Consider the following 21,957-nt stretch of genomic DNA (forward strand, 5'->3'; position numbering starts at 1 on the left):
TAAATATAAATATAAACTGTACAAGAGACAGTGAACATTTCATTTTTACATGAACATGTACAGTTAACGCACCTTTCTTAGGAATACTATCTGATGTGAGGGGATGAAGGAGAAGAAAATGGGTGGGGAGGAGGTTAGTGTATGGTGGGGTGGAGGTTAGTGTTCGATGGGGAGGCGGTTAGTGTTCGGTGGGGAGGAGGTTAGTGTTCGGTGGGGTGGAGGTTAGTGTGGGGGGGGAGGCGGTTAGTGTTCGGTGGGGAGGAGGTTAGTGTTCGGTGGGGAGGAGGTTAGTGTTCGGTGGGGTGGAGGTTAGTGTGGGGGGGGAGGAGGTTAGTGTTCGGTGGGGAGGAGGTTAGTGTTCGGTGGGGAGGAGGTTAGTGTTCGGTGGGGAGGAGGTTAGTGTTCGGTGGGGAGGAGGTTAGTGTTCGGTGGGGAGGAGGTTAGTGTTCGGTGGGGAGGAGGTTAGTGTTTGGTGGGGTGGAGGTTAGTGTTTGGTGGGGAGGAGGTTAGTGTTTGGTGGGCAGGGGGTTAGTGTTCGGTGGGGAGGAGGTTAGTGTTCGGTGGGGAGGAGGTTAGTGTTCGGTGGGGAGGAGGTTAGTGTTCGGTGGGGAGGAGGTTAGTGTTCGGTGGGGAGGAGGTTAGTGTTCGGTGGGCAGGAGGTTAGTGTTCGGTGGGGAGGAGATTAGTGTTCGGTGGGGAGGAGGTTAGTGTTCGGTGGGGAGGAGGTTAGTGTTCGGTGGGGAGGAGGTTAGTGTTTGGTGGGCAGGAGGTTAGTGTTCGGCGGGCAGGAGGTTAGTGTTCGGCGGGCAGGAGGTTAGTGTTCGGCGGGGAGGAGGTTAGTGTTTGGTGGAGTGGAGGTTAGTGTTCGGTGGGGAGGAGGTTAGTGTTCGGTGGGGAGGAGGTTAGTGTTTGGTGAGGTGGAGGTTAGTGTTTGGTGAGGTGGAGGTTAGTGTTCGGTGGGGAGGAGGTTAGTGTTCGGTGGGGAGGAGGTTAGTGTTTGGTAGGGTGGAGGTTAGTGTTTGGTGGGGTGGAGGTTAGTGTTTGGTGGGGTGGAGGTTAGTGTTTGGTGGGGAGGAGGTTAGTGTTAGTAAGACTCCCCTTCCATAATAGCACTGGATCATTCTCCTTTATGGGTTTTCTCCATTTTCTGTTTCTTGGCCTCTGGTTCGTACATGGCAGCCATTTTTTACAAAACATATATTTTTGTCTAGTTTTATCTTTTTCTGCATTGCGCAATTATTCAAAAGTTAGAAACTGCATTATCGCCCATATGGTCTTGTATGCTCTTGTATGCACCACAGTTTTGTTTGGATGATACTTCTCAGCAAAGGCTTTGACATCACTCCACTTTGCACAAAATTCTTTTATCATGTGCGATCCGTGATGCTGGACTGAACAAAACTGATGCTGATGCAGAAAAAAAAAATTAAATGTACAGAGAAACTTGTTTTTTTACTGTACAGATTACAATAAATGCATTTATTCCTCTCCCTTAAAATACATTACTTTTAATAGACCTATGTGCCATTCCATTTTTAACATATACAACTCAGTCATAACATTTAAACTATTAACAACCAAGTTTTTAGGTTCCCCTTGTGCCTCCAAAACAGCTCTGACCCCTCTGACCCCTTTTCCTGGGACCAGAACCAATTCAATTCAATTCAATTCAATTTTATTTGTATAGCGCTTTTAGCAATTTTCATTGCCGCAAAGCAGCTTTACACAGTCAAAAGAATTATTTAAGTTTGTATGAAATGTGAATTTGTATGAATCAAAATGGTCACTTTGTCCCTGGTGAGCAAGCCGAGGGCGACAGTGGCAAGGAAAAACTCCCTGAGATGGTAATAGGAAGAAACCTTGAGAGGAACCAGACTCAACAGGAAACCCATCCTCATCTGGGTGAGACAGAAAGCAGTAAATGATCTGCATTTATACAGTGTGTAGGGTGGGAGGCAGTTCAGCTATAATAGCTGATCTTAATTGATGTTAATATGGAGTCCAGGTAGTTATTGAAGACCCAGGTAGACTTTTAGGACTATCGAACTGTCAAGTCCCCAGAGAAACAGTTGCCAACACCAGTCGAGGCCAGAACCATTTTCTAGGTAGAGAGAATCATCCCCAGACACCAGACGCATCCCAGAGAGACACACGGGGCAACCATGTGACGAGATCTTCAGCCAGAAGCGGGGCACCAGGATGGGTCAGACAGGTCCGGAGGGCAGAGGGAGTCTGGATCACTGGCAGCTTAGGAACGACATGTGTAGCTCGACAGAGAGAAAGGGGGAGACAGGAGGAGAGAGGAAAGAGAAAGAGGGGGGAAAGAGAAGAAGAGGAGAGATGGCAGTTAGGTATGGTCACAGTCACACAATGTATAATGTGAATGTATATTAACTGTAGAGTGCAAGCAGAGACTCCGGCAGGACTAACTATGACATCATAACTAAAAGGGAGGAGCCAGAAGGAAACACAAACATGAGGGGGAACTGAGATGTAAAGCAAACCAATCACCTCACCGTCAGCAAACCTGAGTGATCAATGAGAGTGAGGAAGACAGCATCCAAACATACCAGTTCACCATAATACTCTACGTCCATGAGTCCCCCAGATCTGCTCCTTTACCTAAGGCTAATCTATTTATTAAAATGCTTGGCTAAATAAATAGGTTTTTAGCCTGGACTTAAACACTGAGACTGTGTCTGAGTCCCGAACACTATTTGGAAGACTATTTTATAATTTTTGGGCTTTGTAAGAAAAATCTCTGCCCCCAGCGGTATTTTTCATAATACGCGGTACTGACAAGCAGCCTGCATCCTTTGATCTAAGTAGTCGTGGTGGATCGTAAGACACTAGCATTTCGCTCAGGTACTGCGGCACGAGACCATTTAATGCTTTTTATGTCAAGAGTAGTATTTTAAAATCAATGTGAAATTTCACAGGGAGCCAATGCAGTGAAGATAAGATAGGGGTGATGTGCTCATATCTTCTGGTTCTAGTGAGGACTCTCGCTGCTGCATTCTGGACTAGCTGAAGCTTGTTTATACACCTAGCTGAACAACCAGACAGTAAGGCATTACAATAGTCCAACCTAGAGGTGATAAAAGCATGAAATAGTTTTTCTGCATCGTTCAGCGACTATATATATCTTATCCTGGTAATATTTCTGAGGTAAAAAAATGCTATCCTGGTAATATTATCTACATAAGCTTTAAATGAATGGCTGGAATCTATAATCACACCGAGGTCTTTTACTGTTGCACTTGATGGAACAGAAAGGCCATCTAAAGTTACGGTGTGATCTAAAATTTTACTCCTAGCTGTATGCGGTCCTATGAATAGAACTTCTGTCTTATCAGGATTAACCAGGAGGAAGTTAATTAGCATTCAATTTCTTATGTGCTGCACACATTGCTCAACTTTAGCAAGCTGTTTTTTCTCATCAGGTTTTGCTGAGACATATAACTGTGTGTCGTCAGCATAACAATATAAAATAATACCATGCTTACGGATTATGTTGCCCAGAGGAAGCATGTGAAGGGAAAAAAGCAGTGGGCTTAAAACTGAACCCTGCGGAACGCCAAACTCCACTAGAGAACATACAGAATAATCACCATTTAAGTCTACATACTGATAACGATCGGTCAGATAGGATCTGAGCCAGGAGAGGGCTGTACCCTTAATTCCTACTACATTTTCTAATCTGTGAAGAAGAATAGCGTGATCAATGGTGTCAAAAGCTGCACTGAGGTCGAGTAATACAAGCATAGTTACACAACCCTGATCAGAGGCCACTAGGAGGTAATTTACTACTTTAACGAGCGCTGTCTCTGTGCTGTGATGAGGCCTAAATCCTGACTGATACAGTTCATGAATGCCATTTCTATGTAGATATGAGCACAGCTGCTCCGCTACTATCTTTTCCAGAATCTTAGAGATAAAGGGGAGGTTTGATATTGGCCTGTAACTGGACAGCTGACAGGGGTCGAGGTCAGGTTTCTTAATAATCGGTTTAATAACTGCTAATTTAAAAGATTTTGGAACATACCCAATGCTGAGTGAGGAATTAATTATTCTCAACAGGGGTTCTGTTATTGCTGGTACTATCTGTTTAAGAAAATGTGTCGGTACAGGATTTAATATACAGGTTGATGAATTTGCAGAAGAGATGAGTGAAATTAGTTTATTCTCTTCAAGGGGAGTAAAGTATTCTAGGTTCTGATCTGACATTTCAGATTTTTTCTCTGATGTTATTTTAATTTACTTGTATTAATGATCCATTTCTTTGCGTGTGATTGTTTAGTTTCGAGTGTCCGATCTTAACTGTCAATAAATAAGTACTTTCCTATTATTTTCCACTAATTCCTTCCCGTTCATTGTGCCCCACCTGTCATGTCTGTATTCCCCACTAGTGGGGAGCCCCACACTTTGAGAACAACAGGCATACACTATGTGTGTGTTGCACCTAGATATTAAATGCTGCATTCAAGAGAGCAGGTGTTTCTGGTGCGTACTGTAAAAAGTCTTCCTGCAGTTCCCAAACCAGGCAGTGATGCAGCTACCCAGTATGGTCCATATAGTCACTCTGAAGAACATTGTAAGGATGGGAGTACTTTCTGTAACTGTTACGTATGTTCTGTAACTGTTACGTTTACGTTAACCCACTACCTCAACACCATATTTTATGTTCTGTTATGTCATGGTTGCGCACTGTCACTGTGTTGTTGCTCTTGTTTGCACATTTGCACGTGCACTTTATGTTGTCTGTTAAAATAGTTATACTTAGCTAGTTAGTTTTTGTTAATTTATGTTGTAATTTATGGTAGGTCTCTCTGTCCTGTCTATGCTAGCCAGTTAACTAGGCCTCTTGGTTAGCTAGTTTAGTGTCTCTGTTAGTTTATGTTGTAAATTTATGTTGCATGTAGCACCTTGGTCCTGGAGGAACGTTGTTTCGTTTCACTGTGTACTAACTGTATATGGTTGTAATGACAATAAAGCCTACTTGAACTTGAACTTGAACTTGAGGAAGGAGATGAACTTTCTTCAGCCTTTTTGGAAATTAGAGATGCTGCTGGGAGCTGGTGTTAATGGAACAAGTTCAGGTTCTCCTCGAGGTGAACACTGAGAATTTTATTGTCCTTGGTTATCTCCCTGGAGAAGTCACTGATATTCAGTGGAGATTTGTCGTCCTGTGCTCCCCTGGCACTGTCGTGAGTCAGCAAAGTGAACATCAGTGGACTGAGCACACAGTCTTGAGGGCCAGTGTGGTGTTGCTGGCGATGCTGATCCCAGTCAAAAAATGCAAAAAATGCCTGAGCACTGGGGCTCCCCAGGGTTGTGTACTCAGTCCACTGTTGTTCATTTTGCTGACTCATGACGGTGCCACAACATGAAAAAGTTCTTGTGTTGAATGCTGATCTAAGGTCTATGAACAGCATTCAAACATACAGTTGAAGTCATTTAAAAAAGATTTTTTAACCACTCCACAGATTTCACTTACAATTCATTACAAGTTTTCATACAGTTCTCATTCTATTTGACAGCCGTTTGGTAAAGTCCTTGCTGCTTTTGTCCTCAGCAGCACACGCACCTCTGCAGTCATCCATGACATCTGGTCAGAGCTGTTTTGTTTTTTGCCCAAAACCAAAATTTATTGTAAACAATTTACTCAGTTATTAGAGATTATGCTTACCTCAGGAGGATCCGGGCCACATGAGCTCAAAGGAAGATTTGCAATAGATTTAAAACAGATCAAGAACTGAGAACACTGACAAAAGATTTTAGGCATACAATTTATTGGAAAAAAATCAATAAAATGTAATAAAACATCCTTCTAAATAAGAGGAGGCTAAATAAGAGTGACCCAGTGATAGAAAGTTCCTTCTTCCATCCCTGCAAGACACAGGTTGTACATGTTTACATGCCACAGATTTTTCAGCATTAGTGTATACATGTGTGTAACACTCATCATGCATTGGGCGTACTATGGTTGTAACATTTATGCAGTTTACTAAGCAGTTTACATAGATTTCTAATGCACTATTAAGCTATAAAGCACTAAATGGTCTTGCTATTTATCTATATCTTTTAGCCTCTAGTGTAGTATATATATTTTTTTACTGCAGAAAAAACCTTTACTTTTACTCGCTACAATTTAAATAGAGACTCATTACTTTTCAGATGACGATCACTCAAAAGTGTGTTGATTGTCTAATATAAACATGAGGGTTCATGTGCTCACTTATACCATAACCTGTTAAGGACAGGAATAAAAACTAATTGTCCAGTCCTAGTTTACAGAAATGACTGGACGGGCAGTATGAAAGCATGGATTGATTAGCGCACCACAGTGATTGACAGTTATCTGGGCAACAGATCCCGCCTTCTTATGGCTCCCTTTTCAAGCGTTTCGAAGAGGCGTACTTGTCAATAAAAATAATATTTTTATCTCGCTAACCAGTTACCATACTGAGCAAATGAAATGTGAAGGCTTATTTGTTTGCTTTGTGTCTAACTCCAATAAAAACATTGTTTTATATAACAAGGTTATAATGTTTGGTGAGGCCTTTAACCTTATTGTATGCAGTATGCATGTTTTAGTGTTTTAGTGCATTTGCGAAGACTATTAGTATTATACAGGGTAGCAACTAGCTAGTATAACAACTAAAATAATTATAGACACTAGCAATGCTGCTCACCAACATATAATTAATGTTAAATATTGTCACTATTATCAAGTCATGGCATGATGTTCAGACATCTTTTACATTAGCTTCGGTAACTTAATAATCTCTCAGTAATAAGTTTATCATCTGCCTTTGGGAACAAAACAAAGCAAAGTTCTCTGGGTTGATTTTATTTATTTCTAGATGTGTTGCCGAACATTATGACAAACAACACAAAGTTAATGAACATCTTATTTCTACTTTTGTAAGGAATCTTTTCTTTATCCATAAAACTCTACATTCTAGCTATAAGGTTATTTGCCCAAAAATGTATAGTAAAAACACATTAATGATATCAACAGCATCAACTTCAGTTGTGTTTAAAATACCTAATTGTTTAACAGTGACTCAATCAGATAGATCCAGAAAAATCTGTTTCTTTGTACTTTTCTGCTTAAAGTACATTTTAGAGGATGGACTTAGTACTTCTACTTAAGTAAAAAAAAAGTGAAGTGATACTTTTGATTGTAGTGGAATACATTTTTAGGCTTGTACTTTTACATCAAGTTTTTAGTATTGAGTTTGTGTACAGTACTTCTGCCACCTCTGACATGTATTTAAATTAGGGCTGTCGATATCAATGTGTTAATGCATGTAATTAATCTAGACATTTTAGCGCTTTAACCTTTTTTTTAAACACAAAATAATATGACCAAGTTTGACCCCAATGACCTCCCATGATTACAGTGTGGTTACTCAGCTGTGGGTGATAACAGCATGTTTAACGCAGATGACTGAGGAAACATCACTAGGTGTATTAAACAGCAAGTTTCATTATTGAAAGCTTCTAGATGGAAGTTTGGATAAAACCAACCCACTGCATGCAGGGCTGGTCCCATTCGAGAGCTTTTAACTTCACATTTGTTAAAATGCTCATGTTTGAGATATTTTAAAACTGCATAATCTGTTTCCTCTAACCAGTTTGTCCTGCATTTCTTTATTCCAACACTGCCTGTTTATAGTACAAGTCAATCTGAGTATTTTAAAAAGGTAGTTAAAAACTATGACTGTTATTAATGAGATTTATTGACATCACTAATTTAAGCATGTGAGATAAAGTTCTGGATCTTGTATTATTAAAAAGTAGAAATACGTACATTCACACACTTTAGTAACTAACCAAACTGTGCTTGTCATAATGACCTGTAAAGTAAGATTTGTGGAATTGTTTTGTCCCTGTCCTGTCCACATGGGGTGTAGCTCGGTTATGATATAGTGTGAGTGAGAGTGTAATCATGGATGTTCAGATTAGAAAATCAGTTCACTTTGGCGTGATCTTCAGATGAAAAGTCTGTATCTAACATCAAGTGAGTAAAAGTACAGGATTATCATAAGAAAAAGTAATGAGTAGAAGTAAAAAGTATCACGTATGGAAAATGCTCAGGCAAAGTACAATACATTTAAATTATGTTTAAGCACAGTAATGGTGTAGTTACTTGTCATCTCTATATACTGACCCTTTTCACCAGGGTCTTACGGGTCGTAGGTATCGTGATCAGAGTAGAACGGACGCACTGAACTCTGGAGATGTACAGATTCAGTCTCCTCCACTGACTGTCTCACATCATCATCTATAAACAGAGAAGATAACAGTTTCAAGTTACAGTACTTATCAAACAGCATCAATTATTATTCTTTTTATGATTATTATCCAGAAGGTGGAGTATAAATCCAGCTGTGTTACTTTATATTCTTATTTAAAATAAATAAAATGTTTTGGGATAACGAACCTGGAAGGTTGAATAAATTTAAAACCTTCCTCCAGGGCCAAAAGACGACCATCTGAATCACAGGGTACACATCTGGACAGCAACCACCTAAAACAAGGAAGATTATTTATTCCTAAGGAGGATTTCTGTTTATAATTCATGTAGAAAAATCAATCCATTTAAAATGAAAGAAGAAGAAGTAGAAGAAACGCTTATTAATATGATCAGCGTGTGTAGATCAATCTCAGTGACACACAGTAACACATCAGACTCCATCATAATAAATAGAACCAACACACTGAACTACAACACTCACTATTCAATTCCAAATACAATAATATAAACATCGAGTTATTCTACAGGCTAATGGCAAAAAACGAAAGAATTTTTTTTCCAGTAAAATATCCAAAATTACAATTCACAGAAATTGCACAAATCTTTTTAAATTATTTAATTATTAAAGTTTTCAAACTATTTAAATTGTTTGGATTTTGCATATTGTGCTAATGAGAATGTCCTCGTTTAAGGCCACGTCATCAGGTCGAACACGTGGAACGATTACGCTACCGACATGAGCTAAAGTACGCCAAGCATAAACAAAAAGAATTCTTCACCCTTACTGTGGTCATCCTCAGGATCTCGTCCCGCCATATTATTAAAATTGAAAATAAGAACCAGCAGTGAAATGTTATCGACCTCGAATATGAATCGCGGACCTCACCGGAGACTTCACTTCACTGACTCCACCCAGTCCGGATGTTACGTTGTTGCGCTACAAGCACATGTAACATGTAACGCTACACACACTTACATGTTTATGTTTACATTCTGGACTATTGCACAAAGACACCTTAATAAGTCACTTTTAATGCACGTTTGCACACCATCTTTCTTTCACCAAATAATTTTTTTTTTTTTAATGTTCATGTACAGTATATTTCTATTTTTATTTTTATGTACAGTATATTTCTATTTTAATCTTTGTTTTTATCCTAGTTAAATTTAATTTTCTATCGTATTTCTTTTATTTCTTTTATTCATATTTATTTCTTATTATAAGCTTTAATTCTCTTTTTAAGGTCACTGGCAGTCTATTAGGCATTTCACTGCATATCGTACTGTGTATGACTGTGTATGTGACAAATAAAATTTGAATTTGAATTTTAAAAGTCTTATAAACAACTATAAGCTAACTAAAAGCTGAATAAAATTGATGAATTTACCTGTGAGAACGTGTAGTCATGTCGTGTTCAGGAAGCGGCTGAGATTTTAAAAGGTATCCAATATACAGAATTCATCTCGATATCTGTATAATTTCCGTGTTCTGCACTTATGTTTAGAGTCATAACTCTTACATCCATTCCTGTCGAATCCCACAAAAAAACAACACAACGCAAATCACAGGTGTTTAATAATGGGCAGGGTGGAAAGTCACTAGAACACCCAGCGTACCGCAGCCCACCACACAAGACCCATTTCCCAGGTATTTAAACAAAATTCCCTAACTCTCATAAAACATATATAATATGAGACCTTAAATTGGAAAGTAAAAGACTGTCCTCCGCAAAGAAGCGTCACAAAAACAAGCTCTTCGAATTCTCCAGTGTCTCCTCACACCAGACCAAAAAAAGAAAGAAGTAAAGTGAAACAGTATAGGCGAAAAACTCTTCCAAAAATCTGACTATTTACATCCTCACTGTACGATTACGAATATACGACTGTGAGAACGAAAGCTTTCAGGATCTTTTAACTTACTTTCAGAAATCAGGTACAACTGGTCATGCTTGTTCAGAATGGAAAGTTCAAGCGAAATGAAAGAAGCATGACAGTTACACAGAAATCTGTATTCACACCCTACACTGTAAAAACTCCAACTGGATAAGTGTTAAATTAATTAACACTGTAATACTTCTTACAGTGGTATTTGTTGAGACAGCAGGTAACACTGTGTTCTTGGAAACATTGGAGACACAGACTGAATAAACTAAATAAAACCAAGTCAAGATAGCAAACTACCTTCACTGAGATGCAATCACATGATTTTATTAAATAAGACCAGAGCAGTGCTGTGGAGGATTGGGGTCAGAGGGGTGACGGTTGGTCTTTTGGAGCTACTGGAGGACCAGCTGATGAAGTTGCTGTGGTGTTGGAGGGGACTTTAGTCCTGGATGGCCTGGGTGACAATGCAGAAGCTTCAGGAGTGATGTTTGGTCAGGTCTGTGCTCTGAACACTGAATTCCAAAAGGACTGGACGTACACCTATCAAGCCACCCGAAGCCACACACTTCTATTGGAAACAAACTCTTGTTGCTCTGGACTTTTTCGTGTCTGACCGATTGGGAAAAACATTTTCAAAAGTCAAAACTTTGCTAGTTTGAAAAAACTCACTGTAAATTCTAATAGCTTTGCTGACTTGCATGTAAATAGTAAACTTTACTGAAATTAAAACTATACTTCTTATAAGGTTTTGTTGAGTTACACTTAATTGCACGGTGAGTAAAACAATTTACTTAATAGTTTTAGTGATGTTTACTTGCAACACGTAAGTAGCAACAAAGGAAGCAATGACGTTACTGTACCAGTGAGAGGCAGCAGTGCGCCCAAGAGTAATGAAGAAGTAGAAAAAAAGGGGAAGAAGAAGTAAGACTTGTCAGAGCATGCGTAATAGAATTTGTGCGTGCTCAGCTCGTGAACGGGTGAATTGGTGCCTATTTTCAGATGTTGAAAGAAGCAGCAGGAAGTTTTTAACATCTGAAGCTTCATTACGGTTCACTGAAAACAGTGAAACTGCTGTGTCGTTGATACAAAGTATGATTCTACATTGATCTGATGGAAATTTTTGATTTTCTATACGAAACTGATGTTTTTACGTTGCTTAAAAGCAAACATCGCAGCCCCTGTTTAAACTTAAATGTAATCCGTTCACTCAAAGGACATTTTTACTTCAAACCAAAACTTCGTCGTGTCACGTGACCTCATGACGTAGTATTATCACAGACTGAATTACGTTCAAGCTGGCGGCCATAGTTCTTCAAAGAAAACTCTTTTAAACCATGTAAGAAAGCAAACTCATGTAATATCTATGTTAAATGTATCTCTTCCATGAGCAAATTTATGATTTATGTCAGGAACAACTACTTTGTAGGTTGCATTTTGCGTCTGTGTTTACTAGCTAAAAACACCTATATTACCTACAGTAGCATTAGCGTACTAACGCAGTTATTTTCAACACCGGAGTTTCTACGCTAAGTCGGCTGTGCTGAATAACATGAATTTAATTATATTTAAGTACCGTAAAAATTAATAGTAAAGTGACCTAAACACAGAACAAGCCAGTTTGGGGTGAGTGATGTTTGTAGTGTACTAATAGTTATGTCTAAAACCTTCTGGACTTGCTAGCGTATAAGTAATGTAATATCACTAAAACTATATTCCTTCGTATAAAACGGGGCATTAGCACATGTTCCTGACATACTGGTAACACTTTATCACACGTTTTTAACGTTATCAGTATATAATCTCTAAACACTGGCAGCAATTTGAAACGTTGATTTAATGTTACTACAAGTAAAAGTACAAAAGTCCACAAGTCGACCGATTAAATTAACCACATAAATTAAATTATTTTAATTAATTTAATTATTTATATATATAATTATTAAACAAACTTCCAGTTTGCTTGGTAGTATTAGATTGGATTAATGGGCGGAGCACTGTCCCAGTTTCAGCTAGTGTTTACACAGACCAACAGGCTGAGGTTAGACATTACTGTGTCATGAAGTTTAAAAGTAAACATGAAATCTTTATTCACTTTTGTGTTTACAGGTCTGTTAGCTTTTCTAAAAGGGCATTATTTTACCCATACTGCAGAAATTAAGTCCTAAAATGCACAAATAAAAACATTATGTGGATAAATTTTAAAATGGAAATGATACAATAGAATTGCTGTGAATTTATTAAATGTCAGCGTAATCTAAATATCCTAAAATAAACTCTCTCGAAATGACGGAGCACTGAAAATTAGTAGTTAAATTATCTGATAATATCAGAAAATAATTTCAATTATCCTGTGAAACTGAATTATGTTTATTGGTTTATTGTATTATCAGTAGTGAGCACTTACAAAGCAACAGAATGCAGTTATTTTAAAGGTGTGTGTGTGTGGGGTGGGGGGGGGATTCTTTCTATACACACTGTACTTAAGATTTGCTGAGAACTTGAGCCAGTCCAATTTTTGTTTTTTTTTGTTCAGTCTTTTTTTTTACTAAAACATAACTAGCAGAATAAAACATTTTAGTTTAACTTGTTCACAGGTTAGTGAATGCTGTCTGAATACAGGTTCCAATGTCTCCCATGTTTATTTCATCACGCTTCACAAGCCTAACATAACCAACAATACTATGTTTGTTTTTACATGACCAGAGCCTGGAGGTGAGTGTATGAAGAGAGTATCTCCTGAAATGTCTTATGGTGTGTTTAGTGGAAGATGTGGACCAACTGATTAAGCACTGGGAAGCGTTTGTTCATGAGGCATTTCAACCTTAAAGCTAAAAAATGTTACTGAATTGATAAATAAGCCTTGCCCTAAGGTCCAGGTGCAGCTTGGTGGTGCTGAGGTTTAAACCTGTGAGCTTCCCATCAGTACACCAACATCCAAAAACCAGACAACTACCTCTGCTCCTTTATATTGCAGCCATTATTATATTTTAAATCATAGTATGTATTAACATTAGTCACATACATGCTCCTAAACCTTGTGGAAAGACTTCACTGAAGAGCTGAAGCTGTTACAGCTGCAAAAGGCCAACATCATATTAAACCCTATGGATTAAGAAGTGGATGTTACTCAGGTTCATACTGTATGCATGTGAAGGCAGGCGAGCCAATACTTTTGGCAATATAATGTAATATTTAATCTCTGTGTGTGTATATGTATGTTAGTTGTTTTAGCCTATTTATAGACATAATTACATTTAACTTGATGCACCATAATCCTAGGTGTTTTTTTGCACTCATAGGGAGCATTAAGTGATTTTTACATTCATACATCAGACACTGTTTTGGCAAATAGAGCAACTTGTCTAACAAATGTCCTTTCTTTTATTAGGTTGTTCAGAAAGATAAAACTCAGGCAGAACTTGAGAGGTGCACGATGGCCCTGTTTGTCCTCGGGTACAGTAGGAAGAGGACTGTCTTTAGCCACCACCTGAAATCAGTCGCACGTGAACGTTCCATGTTGTTTGGCCTCATCTATGCGCTAAACTTGAGCTATCCTGGTGATCCTGGTGAGCTCAAACACACTTTTGTGGCCCTGTAGAAAATATTTAGGGAACGTATTTTATATTGACATTAAAATATAAAATTTTGGTCACTTTATTTGTCAAACAATTGTCAGATTTTCACATGGTTAGCAAATAGAGTTCTTAAGCTTACGTTATTAAAATGCATTGTTTTATTTATTTTATTTTTGTTTTCTGTCTTTTAATTGGAGAAATAATATATAATATATTTAATATCAAAATTAAACCTTAAATAATATTATAGCATTTGATTTGAGACAAAGTAAAAAAATTGCTTGTAACAAATTAAAGCAATTTTTAAAAGGTGATCCAAAGTATCTTTTTTTTCAGTGTTTTAAGTTACCTGTTAAGTAAAAATGTGTAAGAAAATGTTTTTGTGTTAAATTTCAATTGTTCATGACAGTGGATATTGATTGATTGAAGTGTTAAATCTGTTGGTTAAAAATGTTACAGTCAGGTCAGGGTCTTTTTTTTCTTTGGTCCAGAAAATGTATTTTATTTGGAATTCTAAATTGATTTATTTTACAATCGAATGATTTGTATTTTATTTGTATTTTAAAAATGTAAAAAATTGTAAAACCTAAAGTGAATATTTTAAATAATTTTATACCCCAGTGTAAACGTATGTGGATCATCCCTGTGTAAGTGGATTCCTTGTGAAATTGCAAACTGGAACTGGAACTCTCTTGTAAGTATACAATACTAGATAGCCGTTTATTAATACTACAAACTATTCCCATTTAACTTTACTTGTTTTTTTTTAAGGCAATCGGTTTGCATGCAAGTGAGGTTTACTAATTGGATTTTACAGTGTTGTTATGATGTTAAAATGTAAAGGAATCAATAAGATACATAAACATCTGGTGATTTCCAGGTATTTTATTGACATTTAAACAAAATAGAATGTGTATTCACCTGTTTTATGCAGATCACTGTTTTAACAATGACTAGTTTTGGAAGAATTTTGAAAGTTTTTTAAAGTAATGTTTGTGTTTAAATTGTTGCTGTACTGTTGGGCCAATTTATTCTTTTAGAAAAACTATCACTTTAACCAACTACACCAGTGAGCAACAATGGGAGACAACTTACCTTTTCGAGTAGATGAAAACTTGGGCTAGCTCGACCCTAGAAATATAATTATTTGAGCTCACAACCAATACTTGAGCTGACTTATTTGAATTACAAGTTTTGTTTTGTTTAGTTTTTTTTTTTATTTTTATTAAGTAACAAACAAAATACAATACAGTACAAAATCTCGCAGAGGATAAAACAAATCAACATTCAATTCTGAGAATACCATGACAAAATAAAGAAAGGAACGAAAGGGGGCTAAAAGGATTCACAGTAATAAAAATTAAGTGCACAATAACAGAGAGAGCACGGCACTGGAGGCATGAATCAAAACAGTAAAAAATGAGAAACGTCATCACAGATCCTTACTGATTTGCTTGATTTCAGTTTCTTAAGTAGCATGAAGTATTGTTTAAAGTCATTTAAAAACCATATGAGAGACGGTTTATTATTTCTCTACTTACTACAATGTATATGATATTGCTACTGATCAGTTAATGGCTGGGCATGGCTAAACATTTAAGATGGGCCTTTTTAACATTTATCCTAAACAGAAACAAACCAAAATCCTTGTTCAAATACCTAAATAGACAGCTGCATCTGTGCCTTCATGTCATTCCATTCACTCCATCTCAAATATTTATCTTCTGAAAAATGCACCAGAGCTGTGAAGACCGTGATCTCTAAAGCAAAGGGTTTTTAGTTGTGTGCTTTCTCAGCCCTGATGTTTCTTCAGCAGTTAGATGCTGCTTTCTTCTTTCTGCCTGACACTTGAAACCACACTTGGAAACTTCTGCTGACTCTTCTGCCTTCTAATTAGTGCCTCACACGCCAAAGGTACCGTAGTTGGTGTAAAACGGACGCACTGAGCTCCATCCAGGTTCACTTTCCTCCACTGACAGTTTAACATCATCATCATCTATGGACAGAGATGTCAGAGTTTCTATTATTTAATACACATCACATAATAAACACAAGAACGTCTGATACAAGTCTATTACATTGTTATACATCCTACAGGTTATAGACACTGTTTATAACACTTTGTTTCAGTATATTTTTATTATTTGTGATAAACATTATCTTCTTCTTTGTCTTTGGGCTGTTCCCTTTCAGGAGTCGCCACAGCGAATCATCTGCCTCCATCTAACCCTATCCTCTGCATCCTTTTCTCTCACACCAACTAACTTCATGTCCTCTCTCACTGCATCCATAAATCTCCTCTTTGGTCTTCCTCTAGACCTCCTGCCTGGCAGTTCTAACCTCAGCATCCTTCTACCGATATATTCACCATCTCTCCTCTGAACATGTCCAAACCACCTCAATCTGGCCTCTCTGACTTTATCTCCAAAACAGCTAACGTGGGTTGTCCCTCTGATGAACTCATTCTTAATCCTATCCATCCTTGTCACTCCCAAGAAGAACCTCAACATCTTCAGCTCTGCTACCTCCAACTCTGCCTCCTGTCTTTTCTTCAGCGCCACTGTCTCTAAGCCGTAGAGCATCGCTGGTCTCACCACTGTCCTGTACACCTTTCCTTTCTTTCTTGCTGATACTCTTTTATCGCACAACACACCTGACACTTTTCTCCACCCATTCCAACCTGCCTGTACCCGCCTCTTCACCTCCTTTCCACACTCTCCCTTGCTCTGGACCGTTGACCCTAAGTACTTAAAGTCCTCCACCTTCTATACCTCTGCTCCCTGTAGCCTCACCGATCCTCCTGGGTCCCTCTCATTTACACACATGTATTCCGTCTTGCTGCGGCTAACCTTCATTCCTCTGCTTTCCAGAGCATACCTCCAGCTCTCCAAATTTATTTTTACCTGTTTCCTGCTTTTGCTACAAAGCACAATGGCATCTGCAAACATCATAGTCCATGTAGACTCCTGTCTAACCTCATCTTTCATCCTGTCCATCACCAGAGCAAACAAAAAGGGGCTTAGAGCCGATCCTTGATGCAGACCCACCTCCACCTTAAACTCTTCTGTCACACCTACAGCACATCTTACCACTGTCTTACAGCTCTTATACATGTCCTGCACCACTCTAACATACTTCTCTGCCACTCCAGACCTTCTCATACAATACCACAGCTCCTCTCTTGGCACCCTGTCATACGCTTTCTCTAAATCTACAAAGACACAATGCAACTCTTTATTACCTTCTCTGTACTTCTCCGCCAGCATCCTCAAAGTAAATTCTGCATCTGATGTACTCTTTCTAGGCATGGAACCATATTGCTGATCACAAATGCTCACCTCACTTCTACCAATATTTGCTACTTCCTGTTCCACAAGTCACCTCTTCTACTCTTTGTTCTCCTTCATTTTTCTCATTCATCAACTCCTTAAAGTACTCCTTCCATCTTCCCATCACCCTCCTGGCATCTGTCAGTACATTTCCATCTCTATCTTTAATCACTCTAACCTGCTGCACATCCTTCCCATCTCTATCTCTCTGCCTTGCCAACCTGTACAAATCCACCTCTCCCTCCTTACTGTCAAGCCTAGCATACAAGTCCTCATATGCTCTTTGTTTGGCCTTTGCCACCTCTACCTTCACCTTATGCTGCATCTCCCTGTACTCCTGTCTACTCTCTTCAGGCCTCTCAGAGTCCCACTTCTTCTTACCCATAGCCTGTCTCAACTCCTCCCTGAAGGCTACACAACATTCTTCCTTTCTCAGCTTCCACCACTTTGTCCTCTGCTCTGCCTTTGTCCTCTTCACCTTCCTCACCACTAGGGGTATTTTACACACCACCATTCTGTGTTGTCTCTCCCCTACCAACACTTTGCAGTCACTAACTTCTTTCAGGTTACAACGTCGACACAAGATGTAGTCTACCTGAGTGCTTCTGCCTCCACTCTTATATGTCACCCTATGTTCCTGCCTCTTCTGTTAGAAAGTATTTACTACTGCCATTTCCATCCTCTTTGCAAAGTCCACCACCATCTGTCCTTCTACATTCCTGACCAAACCTGCCCATCACATTTTCATCACCTCTGTTCCCTTCCCCAACATGTCCATTGAAGTCTGCACCAATCACCACTCTTTCACCTCTGGGGATGCTCTGCATCACTTCATCTAACTCACCCCAGAATGTCTCCTTCTCTTCTAACTCATGCATAGCCACTAACAACATTTAACATTACTCCTTCAATATCCAGCTTCAGACTCATCACCCTATCTGATACTCTCTTCACCTCTAGAACATTCCTAAAAAAAACTCCTCTTTCAGAATAACTTCTACTCCATTTCTTTTCCAATCCACACCATGGTAAAACAATTTGAACCCTGATCCTAAGCTTCTAGCCTTGCTACCTTTCCACCTGGTCTCCTGGACATACAGTATATCCACCTTCCTTCCCTGCATCATATCAACTAACTCTCTTCTCTTGCCTGTCATAGTCCCAACATTCAAAGTCCCAACTATCACTTCTAAACTCTTGCCTTTCCTTTTCTCTCTCTGCTTTCCAACACGCCTTTCTCCTCTTCTTTTTCAACCAACAGTTGCCCAATTTCCATCGGCAGCCTGTAGGTCAACAGCACCGGTGGCAGTCGTTGTTAACCCGGGCCGCGACCGATCCGGTATGGGAATTATATTTGTGATTCGCATCATTGATTTGGCAAATGTTTTTACGTCGGATGCCCTTCCTGACACAACCCTCTGCATTTATCCAGACTTGGGACTGGCACAAGAAGACACTGATTGCGCCCCCCAGCTGCATCTGTGCCTTCATGTCATTCCATTCACGCCATTTTAGATATTCGACTTCTGAAAAATGCACCAGAGCCGTGAAGACCGTGATCTCTAAAGCAAGGGCCACTTAAAAACTTGGGAAACTTCTTCTGACTCTTCTGACTCTGAGTTTCTATTATTTAACACACATCACATAATAAACACAAGAAGGTCTGATACAAGTCTATTACATTGTTATACGTCCTACAGGTTATAGACACTGTTTATAACACTTTGTTTCAGTATATTTTTATTATTTGTAATAAACATTATGTTTTATGTAACTAACCTCGAACCCCGAACACGTCTCTGAGCTTGTGCCAGGCCCAAGATGCAGATCTGCGGATGGCGAGCCACAGAGCCGTGAAGCAGGAACCTGAAACAAACAATACAGGCCACGCTAGTCTCGTTCTCAGAGTAAAGCTATTGTTCTGCCACTCAGTGACTCATCAGTCCTCAGAATCACAGAAAATTTTACTGTTAAACGGAGAAAACAAGTAAAAATAAGAGAAAAAAACACAGAGCAGAGAGGCTAATGGGGGGCTAATGCTAAAGCTAGTGCTTGCTAACGGCACAGTAAAATGTTTAACTCTACAGCCTACATCAGTCGATCAGAGCAATCATTGGACAAAGTTACCTGGATTTTCTAAAATTGCAGGTAAAACATCTGTAAATAATATAATATTGTAATAAACATAGTTTATCATAGTACGATTAGCTAGCTGCGTCTGAAAAGCACATGGTCACATCTCGCTTACGCTTACTAAATAAACAATGAGTGTTATTAAACCATATCTGGACATGTTTACAGTACCTTCAATAGGTCGCAGAACATTCAACATAATTGTTGTTGTTGTTGTTGTTGTTTTTTTTTTAAAAAGAAATTGTAAACAAAAAACTTCCAAACAGAAGCTTCGCTTTAAAACCCAATAAGTCTAGCAGCCAATATGGAACCTCGATCCAGTGACGACTTCCGGGGAACGTCATATTTTTTTTTTAGTTGTTATATAATCAATTTATTTTTAAATTCTTAAAACCTTACTACAGTCCTTAACTAAAAGTAAATTAAAAGGTGCATTAACAGCAAGCAATTAGTTAACAATATTTAACATTATTATTATTATTAAAATATAACTCACCCGATCATTATGACGTTACAGTCTGGCCGTGTCTGAGATCGGATTTTTGTATAAACGAAATCCTCATTCATGTTCAGAGTCAATTTTATAATGAATTAACCACGAAAAAATGACAAAAACATGAAAAAAAAGCACAACAACAAGAAACAGCCTTGGTTTCTGCAGAATTTAAATAAAATCCTTTTAATCCTGTTAAAAAAAAAAACAAATAGAAAAATAAAAATTGGTCAAAACACAAAGGGCCTTAAAAAGCTTCTACAGATGTCTGAAACCTGTGACAGTGGAAACGGATAAGGAAGTTCTTCACAATATAGGCAAATCCCACAGCACTAGAAGAGCAGGTTCTGTGGGCGAGTCCTGTTCTCTGAAATGTATTTCAGTTTTATTATATATCGTTTGTGCCTATTATTTTTGATCGGACATGTTTGTGCCTGGTGTGTGATGTGTACAGTATGTGGTTAGATTACACACGACACACTAATCAGGCTGAGATCTCTCCAGCTCACTGTCACACACGGATGATAAAAACACTCCATAATGTAAAAGCATCAGCATGAAGACCTGAAGTATAAAGTGAACTCATGTTTTAATCACACCCTCATTAATTGGCTCAAGACTTTGTTGAAGATGAACCAACATGAAACGTACATCATGGTCTCTAGCAACACCAGACCAGATACATTATGTGCTGATAGTTGTTTTTACTTTCTTTCATTTTGGAGCACAAAGACAGAAAACCTAAAAGATTTACATTTATGGAAAATCTCTACCTTCCAGTTCCTCTCCAGTTTCAACACTGTGTGATTCTATGCGCCTCTGGTGGACGAGGGGTGTACTGCACTTACACTAAAAGTGGTCAGTAGGGAGACTTAAAAAAAATTAGTGCTCACCCACTACAACCATAAATTCCAAGGATTTTGTGGTTGTAATTGTCGTTGTCATGGTAACGTGCTTTTTTTGTGTAGTATCACTGTTGGCCACTAGAGATCCCCGTTCATTCTGAAAATGTTCATTAATCTGCTTTGTGTCCTTTTTCTTTCAAAGTGTTTCAAATCATAACTTATATTTATAACATGCTGAATTCAAATACACAGGTATTTTCACAAAAACATTGGCAAAACATTAAATTGTGTTTTGTATAATTGAAAAACTACAGTATATGTCACTAGTTGCAATTAAATTCTAATGAAATAAATAAACTTATTGTAAGAATAAATGCCAGTTTAACCCTGCGTGATCTTGTGTGTTATACCGTATATTACAACATGATCAGAAACGTTTTGATCTACTGTTACTGTACTGCATGAGTATAACAATCAAACTGTCAGGGAAACTCTTCATCCTCATCTAGTGTGTGACTGAAGGATTAAATATAAAAATCTTAAAATGAAGCAGGACCTCAGCTCCTCCTGTACATCATCCAGGACGTCCAGGATTCCAGGAGGGAATTTTAACCAAATTGATGATGAAACACAACGTGACACTTTTAACCAGAGGAAAAACAAAACGTGCTGCAAAACTCTGCAGACTTTGTCAGGTGTAGAAGTCAAGCATTAAGCTGAATATGGCTGCGTTTATGGCACAGATCGTAAAACACGCAGGAAAGGAAAAGGAATATTCAAACCAGTGGCTTATATTTCACCAGGAACTCGGTCACACTGACACAAAGGCCTACTGAGAGCAGGACAAGATGGAGCCTGATGCAAATTCTTCAGGACGCTGGATTCTTAGTGAAACAGTCACGTAGCCCCGAGCAGCAGCCTGTGCAAACTCTGTGAAGGAGAGTCTTATAGGGTTTAGGTTCAGAGAACGGCCTGAGGGATTTAATGAAAAGAAAAGTCCTATAAAGATACACACAGCCTTCTGAAAACACACAAGCTCCGGCCGTGACCTGTACAGCGCTTCAGTTCAAAACCGCAGTGTGTTTGTACATTAATGAGAAAGATCAGGGACTAACAGGAGTATTTATTAATACTCTTTATTATTTCCTTTCGTTATCTGATGAACGAACCCAGTGATTATTTCTGTGTAGAATATTTCTCATTGCTTCCGTTTATTAACCCTGTAATAAAAGAACTCTAAAGCAGTTTCAGTTCCTCTGGAGGAGTGTACAGAGCTCTTCATCCCACCACACACAGCTCATACCCACCTGCTGAGTGTGTGTGTGTGTGTGTGTGTGTGTGTGTGTGTGTCACATCACAGTGATGTCATACATGAATCCTCAGTAATCTGGAGTTCACATGATGAAGAAGGTTGATTCCTGACGCTTGTGCG

At 38.6% G+C, this 21,957-nt stretch overlaps 2 long non-coding RNA genes across 2 annotated transcripts; both read right to left on the bottom strand.

Moving 5' to 3' along the window:
- Positions 1-8,138: 8,138 nt before the first annotated feature.
- On the bottom strand, positions 8,139-10,127 carry LOC128516931 (uncharacterized). Its single transcript, XR_008356776.1, has 4 exons — positions 9,965-10,127; positions 9,655-9,794; positions 8,453-8,539; positions 8,139-8,293 (listed from the first exon to the last, which is right to left on the bottom strand). It is a non-coding gene; the product is annotated as an uncharacterized LOC128516931 (long non-coding RNA).
- A 4,868-nt stretch (positions 10,128-14,995) lies between these two features.
- Positions 14,996-19,933, bottom strand: LOC128516991 (uncharacterized). Its single transcript, XR_008356783.1, has 3 exons — positions 19,684-19,933; positions 18,834-18,920; positions 14,996-15,721 (listed from the first exon to the last, which is right to left on the bottom strand). It is a non-coding gene; the product is annotated as an uncharacterized LOC128516991 (long non-coding RNA).
- Positions 19,934-21,957: the final 2,024 nt, after the last annotated feature.

This window comes from Clarias gariepinus, unplaced genomic scaffold (genome assembly GCF_024256425.1).
Source record: "Clarias gariepinus isolate MV-2021 ecotype Netherlands unplaced genomic scaffold, CGAR_prim_01v2 scaffold_30, whole genome shotgun sequence".
Taxonomy (NCBI): domain Eukaryota; kingdom Metazoa; phylum Chordata; class Actinopteri; order Siluriformes; family Clariidae; genus Clarias; species Clarias gariepinus.